Source organism: Bos mutus, chromosome 5, assembly GCF_027580195.1.
Source record: "Bos mutus isolate GX-2022 chromosome 5, NWIPB_WYAK_1.1, whole genome shotgun sequence".
Lineage (NCBI taxonomy): Eukaryota > Metazoa > Chordata > Mammalia > Artiodactyla > Bovidae > Bos > Bos mutus.
The window spans coordinates 16,002,197-16,016,632 of record NC_091621.1 but is presented as its reverse complement, the minus strand read 5'-3'; the positions used below and the strand labels follow the sequence as shown (position 1 = coordinate 16,016,632).

The following is a 14,436-nucleotide window of genomic DNA, read 5'->3' as shown; positions in this document are numbered from 1 at the left end:
CAGCATGGAGGGCTTGTCTGTTGAGAGAAGCGACAGCCAGAGAAGAATCCAGAAGCAGCTAGACCTTTCCTCCAAACCAGAGCTTCCTCCAGGCGAGCTTTCTCAGGGCCAAGGCCACCTGCCTTTAGTCTCCCGAGCCAGAAACCTTAGACTTTTTGCCAACCGGTCTTCTGGGCCTTTCTTTACCGATCTTACAAACCTGGGCTCAGGACTTATCTTTTTTTCCTTTGAAATAGAGCTCAGATTTTCCCTCCGTTTCCACTGCCAGAGTTTCTCTGGTCTGGGGTGGGGTCTTATTCATCCTTTCATCCAGACCTCATGGGCTAACACATGTAACATGGGTCACATGCAGGAACCTACTAAAGGTTTTTAATGAACACCTACTAGGTTCCTTCTCCCAGAACCCCTTCCCCATATTGTCATCCAAGTAAAGTCAGATTGAAACAGAGTTCAGGGGACTTCCCTGATGGTCCAGTGGATAAGACACTGAGCTCCCAATCCCTGGTCAGGGATCTAAGAGCCCATACACTGCAGCTACTGAGCCTGCACACCACAACTAGAGAGCCCACATACGCTGCAGTTAGAGAAGCCCAAGCATTGCAACGAAGACCCAGCACCGCCCAAAGGAAAAAAGAAACAGACTTCAGGCAGCTTTGAAAGGAAAAAGCTAGCTGGAGTGACCATACGTAGCCTGAGAAGGTTGTGAGGGGGGCAACCCTGTTTCTTGGCTCTCCCTGATACCTCTCTTATGCAGGTGAATCTTCCTGAAACTGCTTCCTCTGTTTCTTCCTGGCTGGGGAACCTCTATTGGGTCTCCATAGACAACAGAATGATCACATGTAAACTCTTCTTCCAGTCTTGGCCTTCCAGGATCTGGCCTCAGCCAGCACATGGACACTTCTCACTTGCTACCTCCCAATCCCTGCTGTCTCCTGGATACGACTGTGTGTTTATTTTTATTAACTTTATATTGTAAAAATAATAATAATACTTAGTGGTTGCAAAACTTAGAGTATAGGAAGGTACAAGGTGAAAAGTAAACTTGCCACATTTCACACTCCCATTCTTCAGTCCCACCCTCAGAATAACCACTACTAAGAGTTCCTTGGGTCTCCTTCCAAGAGATTTTTTAAAAACAATAAACAGAATTCCCTGGTGGTCCAGTGGTTAGGATTCCGTGCTTTCGCTGCTGGAGACCTTGGTTCAGTTCCTGGTCCGGGAACCAAGATACTGCAAGCCAAAATAAATAAATAATAAACAAATATAAACATCTTTTAAAACTGCAAATCAGCTCATTAAGTATATACTGTTCTGGAACTTGCTTTTCTCAATTACCTCATCTTGATCCCTTTCCCGTTGTATACACACGCCTAATTCGCTCTTTACATGGACTGCTTGGGATCTCCTTCCTTGGATACTCCATAGTCTATGCTATGCTACACTAAGTCACTTCAGTCATGTCCAACTCTGTGTGACCCCATAGACGGCAGCCACCAGGCTCCCCCGTCCCTGGGATTCTCCAGGCAAGAACACTGGAGTGGGTTGCCATTTCCTTCTCCAATGCATGAAAGTGAAAAATGAAAGTGAAGTCACTCAGTCGTGTCCGACTCTTAGCGACCCCATGGACTGCAGCCTACCAGGCTCCTCCATCCATGGGATTTTCCAGGCAAAAGTACTGGAGTGGGGTGCCATTGCCTTCTCCGACTCCATAGTCTACTGGGATTGTTGGGCACTCGGGTTATTTCCAATGTGTGAAGTGCTGAGGTTGTCACTATAAGACGAGAGAATGCATATTTCTACCCGAGCCTTTAATTATACCCTTCTCTCAGCTCCTTCCTACTCTCCTCAGCAAGCCTCTCCTGTTATTCTCACTCTGCCCATCTCTCCTGTACCAAGCGTGCTCTCAAGACAGCCTCAGTACCTAGAACTTGGCACTTAATTTTGTGATTCTGTGTCTACCATCAGACCATAAACTCCCTTTGGGCAGGTATCATGTCCCTTTACTTATTTGTATCCACACAGTGTTAGGACCTCTTGATTGTTAGGTGGGTGAGCTTACAGGAGTGTTAGGGCCAGGGGTGTCTGCACTGGTAAAGGAGACCATCATAATTACCATCAAATGGGATGTGACTGTAAGAACTGACTGTTTTTCTCCTATAGCACCCATTATGCATTCCCTCTCTGCCTCGACTTCTCTTTCTCCCCACTTCTACTCTAAAGAAGCTTTTTCCATCTTCAAATCCTTGGGTTGGAATTATAACCAAATAGGGGAAACCAAGGAGGAATTAATTCTGGGCAATCTATGATCAGGTTTACAAGAATGGTGACAGCAGGCAAAGAAATTGGTGGAGAGAATACCTCGTTTTTCTGGGATCTCCCAGCAGATTAATAAACATGTCCCTTTCCTTCCCTGGTGGCTCAGAGGGTAAAGCATCTGCCTGCAATGCGGGAGACCCGGGTTCGATCCCTGGGTCCGGGAAGATCCCCTGGAGAAGGAAATGGCAACCTACTCCAGTATTCTTGCCTGGAGAATCCCATGGATGGAGGAGCCTGGTAGGCTACAGTCCATGGGGTTGCAAAGAGTTGGACATGACTGAGCAACTTCACTTTCCTTTCCACTTTGCTTTTCCTGAGTGTAACAGGCACTGAGAAGGGGGCATTAAGAGGGTAGCCCTGGAATTGAATGTCAAGCCAGAGGCTGGCACCACCTAGCGGTCAGATAAAGAAGTGTAAACAGGAAAAATGGGAAGGGTTTATTGGAAGACAGGAAGAGAACCAAGATTTATTGAGTACTTTCCATATACCAAGACAATGCAGTAGATTTTATATGGATTACTTCATTTAAGTTTTACAACTACCTTGTGGCATAGGTGTTATTTTCAGTTTGTAGATATGGAAATAGTCTCAGAAAAGGCAGATTTGAGGAATCTGCCTCAAATCACAGTGTGGATTGGAGCCCGGTTTCCTTTCACTTAAAAAACATTTATTAGGTACCTTATATGGGCTTCCCTGGTGGCTCAGAGGTTAAAGCGTCTGCCTGCAATGCAGGAGACCTGGGTTCGATCCCTGGGTCAGGAAGATCCCCTGGAGAAGGAAATGGCAACCCACTCCAGTATTCTTGCCTGGAGAATCCCATGGATGGAGGAGCTTGGTGGGTTACATTCCATGGGGTCGCAAAGAGTCAGACACGACTGAGTGACTTCACTTTCACTTATGTGCCAATTACATTGGTAGGCACTAGAGATGAGATGGAAACACGCAGTCTCAGCCTTCAAGGTGTGTGCAGGTTAATGGGGTTGAGCAACTAGATCACTGACAATTATAATAAAGGACCTTAATGCCTAGGATAAAGGCTCATGGCACAGAGGGCCATGGGAACCAGGGCAGGATACCTATCCCAGATAAGAGGGTCAAAGCAGTGCAGAGTGGATGATACCAGGCTATGTGTTGAAAGAGAGGAAGGAGATGGCAAACAATGACAGAAGGAAAAGGTGTTTTAGGCTGCAGGACAGGCAAAGACATGTAGGCATGAAGAAATTTGAGACACTTAAGGCAAATGTGGTATGGTGGAAGCTTAAGGTACTTGTTGGGGAAGATAATGGATGAAGTATCAGAGAGCCTAATCACAAAAGGTGATGTTAGCCACACTAAGGACTTAGAATTTTTATCTGAAAGTAGAGGGGGGATTCCCTGGTGGTCCAGTGGTTAAGACTCTGCACTCCCAATACAGGGGACCTGGGTTCGATCCCTGGTCGGGGAACTAAATCCCACGTGCCACAAGACTCCATGCAACCAAATAAATAAAAAATAATATTAAATCCCACGTTCCACTAAGACTCCATGCAACCAAATAAATAAAAAATAATATTAAAAATAAAGTAGAGGGGAACCAGGTGAGAAATTGATGAAGCCCTTAATGCACCAGCCGCAGAGCTGAAGAGAAAGAGGATTCCAGGCTAAAGAGGCAGGATCAAGTATATTAATTCGCTTATAATTTTGGCCTAGAGGATAGTAACAGGGAAAGCTGGGTCTAGAAACTGTGGCTCACATTAGAATGTTCTCAAGTTTTCAGATTTTAGCAGCACATTTAAATCAACTGGGGAGCTTTTAAAATCCCAATGCTAACAGAAAAATAAAAACAATTCCCCAACGCCAGAGGACTTTACTACTTGACTTTGAGACTTGTAGGCTATGATAATCGAGACACTATAGTTCTGGGATGAGGTCTGACAAACAGAACCATGGGATAGAATAGAGAGCCAGAAATAGACTAACACACTTAAAGGTCATTTAATCCTTTCTTAAGTTTGGCTTGTGCTGGGTCTTAGTTGTGGCACATGAGGTCTTCGATCTTCGTTGCAGCATGTGCTGCAGTGTGCAAACTCTTAGTTGGCCTCTGGGATCTAGTTTCTCAATCAGAGATCAAACCCAGTTCCCCTGCGTTGGGATCTCGGAGCATTAGCCACTGGACCACTGGACCAGGGAAGTCCCAAAGGTCATTTAATCTTAATGAAGATGTCAAAGCAATCCACTGGGGAAAGGAATATCTTTTCAACAAACTGTGTTGGAACAATAAGTGAATCACAATCCCTACCTCACATCATATGCAGAAATTAATTCAGATTAATCATAGACCTAAGCCATAACAGCTAAAATCATAAAATTTTTAAGTGAAAACACAGAATATCTTCCTGACTTGGAAGTAGGTAAAAATTTATGTTATAGAAAGCCATAACCATAAAAGAAAACAAATTGATGTAGGAAACATCAAAACTGAAAATGTCTGTTTATCAAAAGACATCATTAAAAAAATGAATAAGTAAGCCAGAAAATAAGCAAAATATTGATTTCACAAAGAACTGGTATTCAGGATACATGAAAATTCCTATAACACAGTAATAATAAAAACACCCCACTTTTAAAAATGAACAAAACATTTGAACAGATACATCATAAAAGAACATGTATGAATGCCTAATAAGCACATGAAAAGCACTCAATATCTCTAGTCATCAACAAAATGCAAACTAAAACCACAATGAGATAATTCTCCACATTCACCAAAATGGTTTAACTTTTAAAAACTGACAATACCAAACACTACTGAGAACGTAGAGCAACAGGAATTCTCTTACAGTGTTGGAAATGTACTATAAATTTGGAGTAATATATGGCAGTTTCTTATCTTAAGCATATACCTACCCTGCTGCTGCTGCTACTGCTGCTAAGTCGCTTCAGTCGTGTCCGACTCTGTGCGACCCCAGAGACGGCAGCCCACGAGGCTCCCCTGTCCCTGGGATTCTCCAGGCAAGAACACTGGAGTGGGTTGCCATTTCCTTCTCCAATGCATGAAAGTGAAAGTGAAGTCAAGCAGTCGTGTCCGACTCTTCGAGACCCCATGGACTGCAGCCTACCAGGCTCCTCCATCCATGGGATTTTCCAGGCAAGAGTACTGGAGTGCGGTGCCATTGCCTTCTCTGATACCTACCCTATGACCCAGCAATTATACTCTTATTTATTCAAGAGAAGTGAAAACATATGGTTACATAAAGATTCGAAGAATGTTCGTAGTAATTTTCTTCATGATAGCCAAAAACTGGCTGTGGCTCAGTTGCCTATCATCTTTTTTTTTTTAAAGGACAAAGCATCTGTGGTATATCTCTACCATGAGATATTAGTAATAAAACGGACACATTATGGATACATACAACAACACAATAAATCTCAAGACACAGTGAGTAAAAGAAGCCAGATATGAAAGCACATCCTGCTTTATTCCATTTATATGAATTCTAAAATAGACAAAACAAACCTGTAGTGGAAAAAATCAGAACAGTGGCTCCCCCAGGGGGTGGGTTGAGGATAATGATGTACATCTTGGTAGGGGTGGAGATGTCATACAGAAATGAAGCGGTAGGGCAAGGATTTGAACCCAGGTGGCCTGGCCCCAGAAGACATGGTTTTACCTACCATGTTACACTGCTTTTCTCGGTGTATGCTGCAGCCTCAGGTGTGGGTGAGATTACACAGGAAGGATAGCCTGTGAAGACAGGAGACTGAGAAGGAGCACTGAGACAGGTAGGAGGAAGACTAGGAGAGAGGGGCCGTGAAAACCAGTGGCAGAAGCGCTTATTCAAGAGTGGCTAACAGTGTTGAAAATTGCTGAATGGTCCAGCAAGAGAAGGACAGGGACAGGTCATTATTCTAGGAGGGCATGTGTGACATGGGCCAGGACAGTTTCATTGGACTGGTGGAGGCAGTAGGCAGCTTGCAGCGTTCTGAGGAGGTGTGGAAGGGAAGACAGAGAATGTGAATAACTTTCCCAAGAAGTTTGGCTGCTCCAGGGAAGAGAGAAAGGCAAGACAGTAATTAGAGTGCTAGTTAGAGGGCTAGAATGTCCTTGCAGAGGCTCAATCCTAACCACAGCTGACTCTATCCAGAGACGCCTGCCTTTGCTCACCCACCAGGGCTGCTACTTATGCTTCTGTGGGGTGAAGGTCTGTTGGCCACAGTTAGCCCCTGACAGCCACAGAACTTCATTTGAGAACTGAGATCAGCTGACACCACCATTGCTCATATCCTGTCATCCTTGGCAGGCCTCAGTGGGCGCCTACCCTTCTCCACTCAGCCTAGTCCTTCCTCTTCCCGACCACCCTTGTGCTGCTCCCCAATCCCTTCCTTGTACAAGGTCCTGGGCCACTCTTGGCTCAGATTATCCTTGCCCCTCTGTACTTGTCTGAAATGTGGCTCGTCCCTGAGGACACTTTTTTTTTTTTTTAAGAGATATCATTTATTCTCCCAAGTGAACAAGTCAGGTGACTGTGGGAGCATAGACAGTCAGCCTGCTCTGTGCTCACCATTTATTATAGTCAGTGTGGCTCCACCAAAGTCTCAGGGACGCATTGAGCAGCAACTAACAGAAGACCCAATTAAAGTAGACTGAACAAAGAGTTCTAGAACAGAGCCGGGACTGCTTGATTCATTAAGAGTTTTCTACCTCTTCACACTGCTACTCTGTCCTCAATGGCTGATGGTCTCTTTCCTCAGACATCACATGTAGTCTTGATAATGCTTCTGCTGCTGCTGCTAAGTCACTTCAGTCATGTCCAACTCTGTGCGACCCCGTAGAAGGCAGCCCACCAGGCTCTGCTGTCCCTGGGATTTTCCAGGCAAGAGTACAGGAGTGGGTTGCCATTGCCTTCTCCATTGATAATGAAGAAAAACAAAATCCTTCCCAAGCTCCCCACAAATTAGCCAGGACAATGGAAACACCATGATTGGTAAGACCAATGAGATTCATCCCCTAAATGCATGGGAGGGGAACACCTGTATATAACCCTGACTTTGCCAACAAGGGAGAAAGACTCACTGCTGAGCAGGCATCATCAATGCTTGCCTTGATAGTCATACAAATTCCTCTTCCTTTTAAGGGTCAGCTATTTTACCCTCCATTGACAAGATGTGTGGCATACTGCTTAAGGGCAACAGCGCTTGTGCCAGACTAACTGGATGCAAATCCCAGCTCACTTGCCAGCTCTTTGGCTGCGGGCAGATCACTTAAACTTTCCACACTGCAGCTTCCTGATCTGTAAAACAAGGGCTATTAGCACTATCCAACAGAACTTTCTGTGATGATGGAAGGAAATGTCCCATGTCTGTGCTAATACAGTAGCCACTAGCCATACGTGGCTGCTGAGTGTTTGAAATGTGGCGAGTACATGTGAGGGATTGTTTTTTAATGTTTATTTATTTATGCATGTATGTGTCTGCACTGGGTCTTAGTTGGGAAACATGGGAAGTTTAGCTGCGGCATGTGGCATCTAGTTTCCTGACCAGGGATGGAACCTAGGCCCCCTGCACTGGGAGCATGGAGTCTTAGCTGCTGGACTACGAGGGAAGTCCCAAGAACTGTTTTTTTTTTGTTGTTGTTAATGAAAATTAAATAGTCACATTTGACTAGTGACTTGGCTTCCCTGATAGCTCAGTTGGTAAAGAAACTGCCTACAGTGCAGGAGACCCTGGTTCGATTCCTGGGTTGGGAAGATCCACTAGAGAAGGGATAGGCTACCCACTCCAGTGTTTTTGGGCTTCCCTTGTGGCTCAGCTGGTAAAGAATCCGCCTGCAATGAGGGAGACCTGGGTTCGATCCCTGGGTTAGGGAGATCCCCTGGAGAAGGGAACAGCTACCCACTCCAGTATTCTGGCCTGGAGAATTCCATGGACTGTATAGTCCTTGGGGTCACAAAAAGTGGGACCTGACTGAGTGACTTTCACTTCACCACACTGGGCACATAGCTCTAATTCATAGTACTGTTGTAGGATAAAATGTACCGATGATTTAAAAAGCAGGAATTGAAGTAACACATAAACTCTCATTAAATGTTAGTTATTACTTTTGCCGCCATCCACTGATGTCCTGGTCATTTGCCCACTCTCCTTGAAGAAAGACTATGGCATCTGATACACCGTTTTCCTTGCCACCTCAGGTCTTTAGCAAACCCAGGTGGCTTCAATGTTCATGCAGGTAGTCCAGCGGCACCCTGGTCTCTTCAACTCCAATGACTCACCTCCATTTTGCCATAGCCACTCACACCCATAGCCACAACCTCTACCATACCCTCCCAGGAGAGCTCAGTGGAATCTCACCCCTTTGTCTCTAACCACACTTGCCAACCTTTCAATTTCTTCCTTCCCTTGCCCCCAGGAAGTCTGATCTTTAGGTTGGCTGAGACTTCCAGTTCCTTGACTCTATTCTTTCCTTTCCCACTGGCTCTTGTCTTGACTCCTCTTCCTAACCAGGTTGATTCCACAATGTTTCACTTTTCCTCCTTCTCCATATGGTATCCTTCTTCATCATTATTAACCTTCTGAACAGTTCTCCTGGTTTCAGATTTACTGTTTAAATCCATTCTCCACATTGCAACCAGGGTAGTTTCTCTACTAAATCTCATCATATTGCTCACTTGCCCTAAATCCTCTGCTGTTCCCTATTGCCACCTACTACCCATTTCCAGAAGGTACCATGCTCCCACAGCATCCATGCTTTTGCACATGCTAGACTCCCTTCCTGATTTACCTCTCCTCTTGTTTTTGGTCTGAATAACTTCTTTTTTCCCTTTAAGATTCAGTTTGTCTGCACATCGTTAGAGCTTGGAGTTGAGGCCGCTGGCCAATGAACTCACACGTGTAGGTAGTGTGCTACACGAGGGGCAAGTTTTTTGCTAACACCACAAGGGTCTCTGGCCCAATGAGTGGAGTTGGATAGTAATACTTGCTACAAAAGTATGATTTTAAGGAATGAGAGCTTATTTAAGGAGAGGTGAAAACATTTAAAAATTAGCATTTTTTTTTTCTCTTCTTCAATATCCCTAACTCTTCAGGCAGTACTTGACTTTTCTGTTTTCTCAGTTCATGTATCCTCTCTGAGATCCTAAAAAGGGAGCGCACTCAGTGGGTCTGATGTGGTGGATGCTTGCCCGGGAAGTTCTGCGCATGTGTGGCACCATCTCCCGAGAACACCCATGGGAGGTCATGCCGGATCTCTACTTCTACAGAGATCCTGAAGAGATTGAAAAGGAAGAGCAGGCAGCAGCTCAGAAGGCTGTGACCAAGGAGGAATTTCAGGGTAAATGGGCTGGTCCAGCTCCAGAGTTCACTGCTACTCAGCCTGAGGCGGCAGACTGGTCTCAAGGCGTGCAGGCGCCTTCCATGCCTATTCAGCAGTTCCCCACTGAAGACTGGAGTGCTCCGCCTTCCACTGGAGTGCTCCGCCTCCCACTGAAGACTGGTCTGCGGCTCCCACCGCTCAGGCCTGAATGGGTAGGAACCACCACTGAGTGGTCGTAAGCTGTTCTTCCAAACACTTGTAGAACGTCCACAAACTTCCAACAAGATGGAAATCTGGTTGATGGAAAATAACTGTTTTTAAAAAAAAAAAGATTCAGTTTGGGCATCACCTCCCTGATCTATCCCCTAACCTAATTTAGGTGCCCCTCCCACGTGCTCCCATGGCACCCTGTGCTTCACTGGAGTCCCAGTCCTAATGATGCTGGGCTGTGATATAAGATACCATTGTTAACAAATCTGACTCCCTGTCTTGGCTATGAGAGCCTGAGAACAGACACCCAACAAATTATTACTGAATGCACTGGACATAGATTTTGGGAGGATTGCTTGCTACCAATTCAATTCACTTTTTTAAAGGTGGAGGGATTTGAATGTGTTTGTATGTTGAGGGTTAAGAGCTATAATAAGGAACTGCCTGGTGGTCCAGTGCTTAGGACTTGGCACTTTCACAGCTGAGGGCCAGGTTCAATCCCTGGTTAGGGAACTAAGATCCTGCAAGCTGTGAGGTGTGACCAAAAGAAAATGACCTGCAATAATTAGTGAATGAGAGACTGGAGATTTGGAGGACGGAGGGGACAATGACTGGAACAGTGCCCGGGGAGGCAGTTGAGGTCCTGAGCACAGATGGAGGAACATCCTTCCGGCAGGGGAAGAGATAGGCTCTCCTTCGAGCCTGCAGGGAGGGTGCAGGTGCTGATGAAACGTCTGTTGTCAGGGAGCAGGACACTGGAGGAGTTTGCAACTGACAAGTCTCTGTTTCCTCTAATCTAAATGGTGAGTTGGGATCAAGGTGAATGGAAATTTGGGGGGAAGAGCAAAGGCCTGGGAGACACAGCTGCCTAGGGACCCAAAGCCGCTTCCCACACTTCTGTGAACTTTTCCTCCGATCCCTCAGTCCCCCACCTACAAATTCCAGGCTGCTGTCCAGTGCTCCTGAATGCACCCTGCATTCATCTTGGCTGTGAAATGTACTAAGCCCCTGCCATTAATCCATCACTAAGTTTAATCCTCATATAAGAGAGTATATGTAAAACAGCCCACCCCAGGTACACAGTAAACACGAGGTAAATGGTAGTCTTTGTATTGACTAGCAAGGATTAACTGTTGTTTTTTTCTAGCTGCATAGCAGCATTTACAGGATGATACATGCCCCTCCAGGAGCTTATTTCCTTGTCAGAGAAGGATGTACCCATATGATAATTAAAAAGCAATACAAAGTGATATGTGATAGTTATTGTCTAGTCGCTAAATCATGTCTATCTCTCTCTTTTTTTTTCAATGTCCAACTCTTTTGCCACCCTATGGACTATAGCCCACAAGTCTCCTCTGTCCGTGGGATTTCCCAGGCAAGAATACTGGAGTGGGTTGCCGTTCTCTTCTCCAGGGTATCTTCCTGACCCAGGGATTGAACCTGTGTCTCCTGCATTGGCAGGTGGATTCTTTATCACTGAGCCACCAGTGAAGCCCCGTGTGATGGTTACCAACACCCAAATGGTGCTTTGTTTTTGACCACAACCAGCACTGAAAAGTATATTTTCCATCAAGACCTAGAACTCAAATCAATATATAAAGTGAAACAAATTTCATTAGACACTACTTATCCTTACTTTGTGTCATGCATTCTGGTATTTTCTATTGTATTCTACTTTGTTTTTAAATACTGGTGGTCAAGGCTCACTGTGATGGGTTGAACTCTGCCTCTCAAAAATTTATATATTAGTATGTTGAAATCACATATCCCTCAAAAATTCATATTCATAGGAGGTACCCTCAGTCCCTCAGAATGTGACCTTATTCAGATATAGGGTCTTTACAGAGGAAATCTTTAGGGTGGGCCCTAATCCAATATGACTGATATCTTTAGAAAAAGGGGAAATTTGTGAATTCGCTAGCAGTCCAGTAGTTAGGACTCAGTGCTTTCATTGCCGGGGCCCTGGGTTCAACCTCTGGTCTTGGAACAGGATCCTATGTGGCTTGGCAATAGAGGGGGGAAATTTGGAGACAGACTTGCATGCAGGGAGATTACCACATGAACAGGAAGATGGCTATCCACAGGCCAAGGATAGAGGCCTGGAATGAGTCCTCTCAGTTCTCATAGGGGACCAACCCTGCCAACACACTGATCTTGGGTTTCTAGCCTTCAGTAGTCTGACAGAATGAATTCCTTTGGTTGGTTAACTCCCTGCCTCAGCAAAAAAATACACTCACCTGATTGATTTTGTGACTCACTGTTGGGTTGCAACCTACAGTTCCCGGACTGCAACATTCTTTTTTCTCTGCTTTTCCTCCTGCATTCTTCACAGCCACTGGTGGGATGGCAGGGCCCTGGAGGAGGGTGAGGCAAGCAAGGAACCAACTCTCAGGGTCATGCAAGTGGGGGTGTCGTTACCAGTAGTCTAGCCAACTCCACACTTATATGACCTGAAGGTGAGCACCTCCTCCAACTCAGCATACTCAGCACCTCACCCTGGCTTAGGCCGTGTCAAGTGGGCACAATCCTTGTCTCCGTTTGAGAGGTTGACACACAGTCACAAAGCTTTTAAGTGGAGTTTGACCCACATGAGATATGCCTATAAGTCCTCTGATGACATCACAGTCTCCCCGTCTGTGCAATCAGTTAGAGAAGATGATAATAAATATTGTTTTACTACTTGTATGTGTTTCTCACCTTCCTATCCCCCAAAGCAGTCAAAGTTAAAGACTCGAGTTCATGCCTCCTCTCCTCTTGCCAAAGTTCTGGGGGACATGGCCCTCTGGAGACCCTTAGTTGGCAAGGCCTGAGTTTAGTCACTGTCTCTGGATGTCAGCAGGCAGAGTGGGTGCCCTGGAGTGGACACAGAATGCATGTGTTGTGAGTACCTTTGTGTACACATTGCAATCGATTGTAGCACTGCCAGCTGTATAAACCCAAGGACAGGGTCCCCGCCTGCCATCTCCATCCAGCTCTCCCTCCTCTCCAACTGGCTGCCTTACAGACACAATAAATATATAAGCACATACCTCCAACAGCCTCTGCCTTTGTGGCATTAATATTACTCTCAAATCTGGGGATCCTATGTAAGATAGAGACTCTTCTGTCTTTCTCCTGCCTGGCTAGTTCTGGGACAATAAAATAGTGTCTAACATTTACTGTGTACCAGGCATCATTCGCATGTATTATTGCATTTCACTCTCACAACTTTGTAAGTTAAGGCTATTATTTGCTCCATTTTACAGACAACAAAACTGAAGCACAAATAGTAAACAGCCCAGAGTTGTGCAGCTAGCACTGTTGGCAGGATCTGAACCCATGCAGCCTGCTCCAGGGGCCAAGTTCTTAACTCCTACCCTCTGCCTGGCTGGGCACTCCGACCTGCACGTACTTGCCCATCCACGTGGATGGGAGCAGGAGGAGCCAGGTTCTGGGAATCAGTTGGGACACCAGGGGGCAGCATAAGCCTGGCTTTGGCCCCTGAGCCCAGCCCTGTTTGGGGTAGAAACCGCCTCCCACCTTCCCCCAGCTCCTCAGAGACCATCCTTTCCCCATACTTGTCTCTCAGGTTGGGGGCTTGAAGGTCCCTTGGCCTCCTCCAGCTTTTCCTCCAGCCAAAGCTTCAAAAACCATCCAGTAGTGACAATGATGACTCAGAAGCTGAGCAAGCCTTGTGCGTGTGAGTGTGTGTCCTTTTGTGACTGCATGTGGCTCTGAGTGCTGACATGTCTGTGAGCCTGCCTGTGCGTGTGTGTAAGCATGTGTGTGTGTGGGAGGGAGTGTCCTTCTGGCTGGGGAAGTTGTGTACATGCACGTTTATTTCTGGGTGTGTCTCTCTGTGTTTACCCCAGAAACAGATAGGAACTTTGCCAAGGTTGCACAGCAGATTCATATTCAAACTTGTCCCTTAGGAATCTACAGGCAGCAACTCCAGCTTGCCACTGGCTCCTACCTGGGTCTCCGGAGTAGTACCCCATGAGGAGGTGGCAGAAAGGATTTTCAGTCCCAGGCACCCCTGGAGGCCTACAGGATTGTGAGCTTCGTGCCCCCTCCCCACTCCCTCCCATCAGTGGGTCACGAGACCTCTAGGGCGTTCCCCACCCAGCAGGGAGGGGGACCGAGGAGTCCCAGCTCCCCGCCGCTTTCAGGGTCTTCCACTGGAGGGAGCGCAGGGCCAGAGGGATTTCTTTTTCCAGAGGCACCCCCGACCCCGGGGCGGGGAGGGGGGAGCCCAGTCCCTCTTGAGCCCAAACCCCCGGCCCTTGCAAGAGTTTGAGTATGGGAGCTGTAGTTTGGGGTGGCATGTCTCTGCTTGATATTAGGTGACTTTCTGGAGAAAAGTTGATTGTTTTTGAAGGGGGGCAGAGTAAGTGGGGATCAGCCTTTCCTCCAGCATGGCGCCAGGGGCCCCCAAGCCCCAGTCCTGGCTCCCCCTCCCAGCCCATGCTCCCCTACTCCATACCAGAGGCACACATGCTCACCCCACTTTCTTCCTCTTCCTCCTCCAGCCCACTTTCTCTTCTCTGTGTCGTCAGAGCTCCAGGGAGGGACCTGGGTAGTCGGAGAAGCCGGAAACAGAGGGCTGGGGCAGCCACTGCTTACACTGAAGAGGGAGGCTG

At 46.5% G+C, this 14,436-nt stretch overlaps 1 long non-coding RNA gene and 2 other non-coding genes across 3 annotated transcripts; 2 read left to right on the top strand and 1 right to left on the bottom strand.

The window, feature by feature from the left end:
- The first annotated feature begins 3,687 nt into the window (after window positions 1–3,687).
- On the top strand, window positions 3,688–3,760 carry TRNAG-CCC (transfer RNA glycine (anticodon CCC)). Its single transcript has one exon. It is a non-coding gene; the product is annotated as a tRNA-Gly (tRNA).
- A 1,015-nt stretch (window positions 3,761–4,775) lies between these two features.
- Window positions 4,776–14,433, bottom strand: LOC138987907 (uncharacterized). Its single transcript, XR_011464188.1, has 3 exons — window positions 14,299–14,433; window positions 12,055–12,152; window positions 4,776–9,918 (listed from the first exon to the last, which is right to left on the bottom strand). It is a non-coding gene; the product is annotated as an uncharacterized lncRNA (long non-coding RNA).
- Window positions 9,133–9,282, top strand: LOC138988033 (small nucleolar RNA SNORA62/SNORA6 family). The gene has a single exon (XR_011464377.1). It is a non-coding gene; the product is annotated as a small nucleolar RNA SNORA62/SNORA6 family (small nucleolar RNA).
- Window positions 14,434–14,436: the final 3 nt, after the last annotated feature.